Genomic DNA, 9,017 nt, shown 5'->3' with positions numbered 1-9,017 from the left:
AACCATCTTGTCTAGTCCCACAACACTTTCCAACTCTTTTGCACTTCCTTCAAAATCGCAGGATGCTTGATAAGTTCCGAAAGTGCCGACTCAATAGCGCTTGCTGAACTGTCACTTGCACCTAAAAACATATCCTGATCACATTTACATGCAGAAATATTCAGAAGATTATCTTTAGATTTAGAAGCTAAACAAATCAAATTCAAATAAATATAATTATTTTTCAGTTCGGTAGTTGGATTTGGATAGATGAAAATACAAGCACTTGCTGTGGAATTAATTTTTTTTTTTTTTTTAAATTCTGTGGGTTCTTATTGAGAGTCATGTAAAGACAAAGTAGAGACTTTGGATTCCATTGTGAAAAAGTTGGAAGTTCTTGAACCTACGAAGAAATTAATTAAAATTGAAATATGTAGAGTTGTATAATTTTAATTAGAGACACAGAAGATTGATATAATAACTGCAAATTAATTAAATAAATAAAATCAAGATAAGTGATTCTGGAATTTGATCGCCATCCAAGGGGGTATTTAGATGAACAGAACATTTGTTTTTTTTAATAATATGTACCAAATCTGAAGACAGAACCCATATGAATCTGTTCTCCTGTATTATTTGTCTGAGTAATGTTATGTTTACTCATCATCTTACTAACCATCTTACTATCCTGCGTAATTATAGTGCATGGTACGGATACTATGCGTATAGTATCCATCCTATACCGTTATATTTACTAGGATAGTAAGATGGTTAGTAAGATTGTGAGTAAGCGTAGTTTTATTGTATTCAGTTTAGCAGCTTCTATTTCTTATAATAATAATAGACTTCCAATTACAAATGGTTAGGTTACGTTAGGTTAGATTTGCTGTTGAAAGTTATAGAATTTAAAAACGTTTTTATTTGATGACATTTATATATTAAAGACGCGTTTTTTAACCCGAAGATTGTATTAAAATAAGATGAGTAATGCCACACGGGCCCACACCCACCAGAGCAGCAAAGTTTCAATATGAAATGACCAGTAAGAAGAGAGAACAATTTTTCAGAAAACTTGGAGAGTTTTGACTGCTATCTGAAAGTGAAATTGGACTGTTCAAGTGGGAACTTGACTTGGTATTCAAAATCAACCTAAATTTCCAAGGCATGGGGCCTGATAAAACCACTTAATGATAAATTAATCTGGTGAAGAATAGACAAATAATAGTAATCAATAAATTTTTACAGTTATCATGGATGGATGGTTGGATGGTCAATTAAAACTCTTAAATGTATTATTAAAAAAAATTTAAGCTAGATTCATATCGATCCCTAATAGGAGAAAATATTGGAGACTTATCCGTATTTAACTTCAAAATATTGAGAGGTTAATTGAAGTACACGCAAACTAATTAAAACTTTTTATCATTACATTTTTAATGAGATGGAAAGATTCGATGTGACCCATAAAGATAGATGTTATTCTCCTTATCCAATAATGATGAAACGTAAATGCTATTTTTTTTTTTTTTTTATGAATTTGATAGATGAAGTCAACAAAGTGTAGATCTAGAAGTTTAGGAAGAAAAGCTTTCTTTTTTTTTTTTTTTTTTTTTTTTTTTTTGGTTGTTTGCCATTAAACTTCTTGTGGTGGTTAAAACTTGAAAGGATGAGGCTATATGTATAAGCTAATAATACAGTGGAAACAATACTCTTAGGGTACATTTGGTTCAAAGAATATTGAATTATTAGGAATATTGGATTACTGAAAAATTAGATTACCTTGAAAAATTTTTGAAATCTTTAGGAAAATATGTTTGGTTAGTTGGTAGGTATGTTATATTAATAAGTTTGGTTGGGAGGAATTAAATTAGTGGGTATGTTATTTAAATTAATGAATTGTCCTCTGATTAAATACAATTATTATATTATTTTTTAACATTGATTATTACAAAACCCCTGAATTTAAAAACTTAGCAAAAACAACCCCATAATAAAAGTTTGGAAAATCAACAAAGCACCCCAACCAACCCAGCCACTGTCGGCCGCTGGCAACCACCGCAGGCCGTCGACAGCCAGCAATCTAATAGCGCATGGAAGGCAAGAAATGGCCTCCGTTGACAGTTAACGGCCATCGATCTAGCCGTTGACAGGCAGATCTGTCACGATCTGGCCATTTTCGGCCAGATATATCTAGCCGAAAATGGTCATATCAGTGCACGACAGCCATTTTCGGCTTTCTATGCGCCATTCCGACAGCGGCGGTGGTAGTGGTTGCCAGCAGCAGATGGGAGGGGGTGGTGGCTTGGGTGGGCTGCAATTTGTTTTGAATTCAAAGGTAATTTTATCCAAAAAGTTAATTAATTGGGGTGAAATAGTAAAAGTCATATTCATGTAAATAAATTTAAAAATAAGGGCATTATTGTCCTAAAATTTTATTAATAAGGGATATAATTGTAATGAAAAAAAGATTACCCTGGTAATCTTAGAATATATTACCAACAGTAACTACTATTGGTACATGAAGATTACCGGAATCTTATATTACTTAACAACCAAATGTGATAATCAAGTAATATAAAATGACATAACTCCAATAATCTCACATTACCCCCAACCAAACGCCTTCTTAGGGTCCGCTTGGGAGTTTCATGATAGAGATTATAAAGGTAAATTACCGTAACGGTTTTAAGGGTAAACCACCGTAGTGGTTTTTAGGGTTTTTTTGTAACGGGTTTTAAAACACCCATCCTATGCTTGGGAGTTCATTTTCCAGCGATTCTAATAGTTTTTTATAATGATAAATTTATATATATGCCCATAAAAATATATAACTTCAACCAGAACTTGGGAGTTTTGTTTTTTCAATTGCAAGGTAAGGGTTATTTATTTGTTTTCTACTTATTAGTATTTTATAACTTCAAATGTGATAAAGTCTCATTATCTTTCTTTGCCATTATTTACAGTATCTGGAATGATTAAAAATTGTGGCTCCACTTCTACGAGAAAGCATTTAGAAATGAGATTTTAATAATTTTTATTTTAATGATTGCTTAAAATTATAGACACGCATAATATGATTAAAATTTTTTTTGGATATAATTGGGATAGTTTTGTAGTGGATAGGGTATTTATGGTATAAAATTTTAAACCAGCCAAAACACCCTGATTTGGGATGTTTTATAAACTCCTCATAAATACATTGCATTGGTTTTGGAGGGTTTTTGAGTTAGTCAAAACTAGTGAATAAAAAATTTGACAAATAATGATTTTAAAACACCTCAAACTAGTCTAATAAAAAAAAAAAAAAAAAAAAACTCCCAAACATATCTTTAGTATGTCAACTTTTATGACTAGGTTTGGACTTGACGTAAATGGGTTGAGTATAATTCGGCTTGGGTTTAAATTGTCAAACCCGATTTAACTCGAGCAAACAAAACTCAATATTCAAGTTTAACGATAATGAATAGGGGTGTTCGGTTCCGGGTACCCTGCATTTTTTGAAGGAATCGAAATCGACGGTTCCTTGAAATTTAGAACTGGAACCAGAACTGGCAATTTCAGTTTCTAGGTACCCAGAACCGGAACCTGTAACAACAATTCTGGTTCCTGTTCTGGGTACCCTGTAAAATTCATTACCCCTCAAAAGTTTTTAATGGCAAAAAAACCCTCAAAAACTTACACCTTGGCACTTGTTAACGAAAATAAAATTACAAATTCAAAATTCAAAATTCAAAATTACAAACTCCATTACTTTGTAAAGGTAGATTCTCAAAAGTCAAACCAAATTACTTTAAATGTTATGAAATATAAATATAAATGTATTCACATTACTTTTTCTACAAAAGTTTTTATTAACCCCCCTACTCTTTAACTTTATTTTATATTAGTCTCGGTCTCAAGTTCCTAAATATAGGAACCGGAACCGCACAATAACGGGGATTGAGTTTTAAGTTAACATTGAGTTTTTCTATAGTTAGCTAGATTGAAGTTTTAATTTTTGTTTTAAATTTTCAGTTGGTTTGTGATCTCATTATCTTTCGTTAATTCTGTGCAGTTTATGCGAAAAGCGAGACGTCAGCCAGTGGTTCTGTTGATCTTGAGATTGAGAGAACCTCCAGACGACTTAACAAAGAGAGAAGAGAAAGAGAGGATATCGTGATTGAAACAGAAGAAATAGTTGTTGAAATGGCAGAACCAGAAAACAGGACACTGATGGAATTCTCAGTTCCCATGGTTAATGGCAGTGGGTCGAGTATTACTAGGCCTACAATGCAAGCCAACAACTTTGAGATTAAGCCGGCAATCATTCAGATGATCCAGCAGTCGGTAAGGTTTAATGGTGATTTGAAGGAAGATCCGAATCAGCATATTGTGAACTTCTTGGAAATTTGTGAAACCTTCAAGTCAAACGGAGTGTCAGATGACGCTATTAGGTTGAGGTTATTCCCATTCTCATTGGGGGATAAAGCTAAGGGGTAGTTAATGGCACTACCAGCAGAGACTATCACAACTTGGAATGATCTAGCACATAAGTTCCTGACTAAGTTTTTTCCTCCAGCAAAATCAGCAAAACTGAGAAATGATATCACATCATTTCTGCAAGATGAATCCGAGTCATTGTATGAGGCTTGGGAAAGGTACAAGGAATTGATGAGGAAATGTCCATATCATGGGTTGCCAGTTTGGCTTCAAGTCCAAACTTTCTACAATGGACTGATGGGTAACGTGCAAACCATGGTGGATGCAACATCAGGAGAAGCCTTGAAGAATAAGACACCAGAGAAGGCTTATGAGTTGCTTGAGGTTTTGGCAAGCAACAACTATCAAAGACCAAATGAGAGAGGGATATCAAGAAAATCTAAGGGTCTTCATGAAGTTGATGCCTTCACAGCCATCTCAGCCCAACTCACGACACTTTAGAAGCAGTTGGGAAGTATGCAGGTAAACTCTATTCAAACACCTCAATTAACGTGTGATTTTTGTGCAGGAAACCATGTGAGCAGCGAGTGTCAAGTGGGGAACACATTTGCTTCGTCATCTTCATCATTGGAGCAAATGAACTACTTGGCAGGAAATCAGAGGCAACCAAACAACCCGTATTCCAACACATACAATCCAGGGTGGAGAAATCATCCAAATCTAGCTTGAGGCAATCAGAACCAGCAAAATAATCAATAGAAGCAAAGGACTTTGCCGAATAACCAACCAGGGGTGAATAATTAACCGGGAGATCCAAGAGTGACAAAGTTGGAAGACATGTTTAGGAAATTTATGCAGGAGACCACGAGATTTATTAATGAGACGAGGACAAATTTCAGAAATCAAGGGGCGTCCATTCGGAATCTTAAGGTACAGATAGGCCAATTGGCCGCGAAGCTAAATAAGAGACCGCAGGGTTCCTTACCAAGCAATACAGTGACTAACCCACGTAAGCAAGTAAATGCAATTTCATTGAGAAGTGGGACAGTTTTAGAAGAGGTGGAAAAATCAAGGAAAGAGGAAAATTCATCAAAGAAAAATGAAGAATCTGATGAAGAAGTTGATGAAGAGATCATTGCTGAAGAGAAACCACCTAGCCCAAGGAAAGATGAGCAGAAGCAGGAAAAGGGGAAAAAGAAAAGGAAAGAGAAATTGCCATTCCTCGAGATATCACCAAAGTTGGCGCATCACACACCATCCGTATCTTTTCCTCAAAGACTCAGAAAAGAAAATCAGGATAAGCAGTTTATTAAATTTCTTGATGTTTTAAAGAAACTGCATATTAACATTCCTTTTGCAGATGCATTGCAGTAGATGCCGAGCTACGTGAAGTTCCGTAAGAAAATCCTATCGAACAAAAGGAAGCTAGAAGATGAGGAAACGGTGATGCTTACGGAGGAGTGCAGTGCTATTCTCCAAAAGAACCTGCCCCCGAAACTCAAAGATCTAGGGAGTTTTACTATTCCTTGCACTATAGGAGATATCACCTTTGATTGAGTTTTATGTGACCTAGGTGCTAGCATTAACCTCATGCCTTTTTCTGTTTTCAGGAAACTAGGAATTGGTGAAGTAAAGCCGACAACCATATGCTTGCAACTTGCAAATCGATCAATAAAGCATCCGAGGGGCATTGTGGAGGATGTGTTGATTAAGGTGGACAAGTTTATTTTTCTTGCGGATATCTTTGTGTTGGATATGGAAGAAGACAAAGAGATTCATCTTATCTTGGGACGACCATTCCTAGCTACCGGAAGAGCTTTAATCGACGTTCAAGAAGGGAAGTTGATCATGAGGATGCAAGATGAAGAAATAACATTTAATGTCCTTGAATCAATGAGAGCTCCACCTAAACAAGAATCGTGTTTAAAAATAGATGTGGTGGATCAGTCAATAATTGAATCCTTCTAACTTAATATTCCTAAGGTGGAAATTAAGAGCTGCATTGTCAAACCAAATCAATTCGAGAGTGAGGACCATAACGAAAGGGGTTGCACAAAATTCCAAGACGAGCCGCAGTTGAGTTTAAGTTCGCACAGGGAACAGGTCTCTAAGATCAAAAAGGGTGAAGGAAAGCCAAGGAAACGGAAGGCGGTAGGTGAGAAGAGTTGAGCTACCAAAGTTATGACCAAGGGATGGAAATGGGTGGTGAAACTCTCAACAAGGCCACTGAGTGAAAAAGATCATCAGCAAAAGAAACTTCAGTACAAGGGAAATTTCCGGGATGTGATGTACTTGGACAGTCCAAGCTGATGTGAAGAATTGAGTGAGTCGAGCTTACCGACTGTAAACAAGCGCTTCTTGGGAGGCAATCCAAGTGTTTTAAATTTTTGTTCTTCTATTTTTATTTCAGTGTGTTGAATGTTTTTTATTCTTTTTAATTTGTGTGTTTTTAGGTGTTTCAAGTGAAGTTTTCAGCTAATTCAAGGAAGGAAAATACTCCAGACTTCACTGGGGCGAGAATTATTCTTCGCTGTAGCGAAGCACATTGAGTTGCCACGGCGAAGAACAACCTTCGCCGTGGCAAAGCTTCCTGAAGAATTTTGAAAATTACAGAATTGCCCCTTTGCTTGCTTCTTTGCTTGATTCTTCGATCTTTGGTGCTCTTCCTTAGGAACAAGCTTCATAGTGCTTTATTCTATTTCAGAACTCTCCTAACTTCTGAGATCCGCTTACTTCTAAGTCCAAAATTTCCAATTCTATCTTTATTTGCTAAAAATGTCCATTTTAACCTAAAACATGAAATGTCATGAATTAAGCAACAATTCAGGTCAAAATGAACTAGAAGGTATCTAAAATCCGACTAAAAAGCCTAATTAAATAGTATAATCCACGGATTATCATTTTTCATGCTAGAACAAAGCATATTGAGATAGATGCCCACTGTATGAGGGATCAAGTATTAGCCAAAAAGGTTCTGGTGCAATATGTTCCGTCCAAGTTACAAATTGCTGATGTTTTGACAAAGGCTCTTTCTATCTCACATTTTCAGGAATTAAAACAAATTTTTTTTTTGCTAAAACCTCTACTGATCTGACTGCTATATGGTTGGTTGTTGAGTTGCTGATGTTGTGTAGTTGTTGTAGCTTGAAGCTCAGTGCAGGAATAAATGGCATGGTTATATAAATTGCTCAGTTCAATGTTGATACAAATTGGTGATGTGTATGCTGACTGATTTTGCTGTTGAATGTTGCTGAAGTAATGTTTGATATTTTTTTTTTTTTTGTTTGATGCTGGTTGATTTTACTTTGAATGTTGCGGAAGTTGCTAGTGACTTGCTGGTTGATACTGGTTGATGTTACTTAGTGCTACTGTTTATGATTGTTGATGCTAGATGAGAACATGCTGATGAGCAGGAACTCAGTTGGTATAATTGCATAAGTTGAAGTGTAGGAATTTTGTGACTGAACTGCATAAGTTGAAGTGTAGGAACCTTGATCTGAAGCATTCTGCAGGAAGCAGACATGTTTACTGAAAAGTCTGTTCATGGTTAGTTATTGCTGTTTTTAATACAGAGCAGTCTATCCATGGTTATTAAACTGAGCAGGAACTCAGCTGGTATAACTGCATAAGTTGAAGTGTAGGAATTTTGTGACTGAACTGCATAAGTTGAAGTGCAGGAATTTTTGCTTTGAACTGCATAAGTTGAAGTGCAGAATTTTTGTGACTAAACTGCATAAGTTGAAGTGCAGGAATTTTTGTGGCTAAATTGCATAAGTTGAAGTGTAGGAATTTTTTGCTCTAAACTGCATAAGTTGAAGTGTAGGAATTTTGCTTTGAACTGCATAAGTTGAAGTGCAGGATTTTTTGTGACTAAACTGCATAAGTTGAAATGCGGGAATTTTTGCTTTGAACTACATAAGTTGAAGTGCAGAATTTTTTGTGACTAAACTGCATAAGTTGAAATGCAGGAATTTTTGTTGTTAAGATGAAGTGTAGGAATTTTTTTTTTGTGAAGTGAATTTTTTTTATCTAATGAAATGAAGAACAAAGAAGTGCAGAAACTGAGTCCAAAACAGAGCAGTGTTACTGAAACAAGACCAGTGGTTTAATTTACAGGGGGATGTTAGTCACAGCAGTTGAGTAGTTTGGTTTACAAGGGGATGTTAGTGATTCTTGGTGAAAAGAGTTAGGGTCTTCTTGTAATTTGTCTTTTGCTTTGCTTGTAACAGTGTCGTTTTGCTCTTGATGGTTTTTACATTGTTTGTAACGACACTTCAGCAACTTTACTTTTAGCTTATCTTCTTCAGCTCATTTTTGCTTAAGCTCGTTTTGGAGTATAAAGCATGAGTTGATTGTAATTGATTTTAGTTAATGAAAAACTAATTGAGATTCTTCTCTCTTTCATCATCTATTCCTCTTTGAGATTTACAAACCAAACTAGAGCCAAAGGACTAACGTCAATGGCTAGAGTTCCTAGTAACAATCTGTCAAACAAGAGTACAGAGAAGATGCTTAACAGCTCAACCAGTGCTCACTCTTGAATTTTCAGTTCCAGTCTTCAAGTCATCACTCCAAAGTTGACTAGAGATAATTATCGAGACAATTATCGTTTTAGAGGT

General features: G+C 35.6%; 1 non-coding gene across 1 annotated transcript; it reads right to left on the bottom strand.

Moving 5' to 3' along the window:
• Positions 1-4,548: 4,548 nt before the first annotated feature.
• LOC116138200 lies at positions 4,549-4,655 on the bottom strand. The gene has a single exon (XR_004129266.1). It is a non-coding gene; the product is annotated as a small nucleolar RNA R71 (small nucleolar RNA).
• Between the last annotated feature and the right edge of the window lie 4,362 nt (positions 4,656-9,017).

The sequence above is a fragment of the Pistacia vera genome, unplaced genomic scaffold (assembly GCF_008641045.1).
Source record: "Pistacia vera cultivar Batoury unplaced genomic scaffold, PisVer_v2 Contig338, whole genome shotgun sequence".
Lineage (NCBI taxonomy): Eukaryota > Viridiplantae > Streptophyta > Magnoliopsida > Sapindales > Anacardiaceae > Pistacia > Pistacia vera.
The sequence above is the reverse complement of the archived record's forward strand: the minus strand, read 5'-3'. Positions and strand labels throughout refer to the sequence as shown.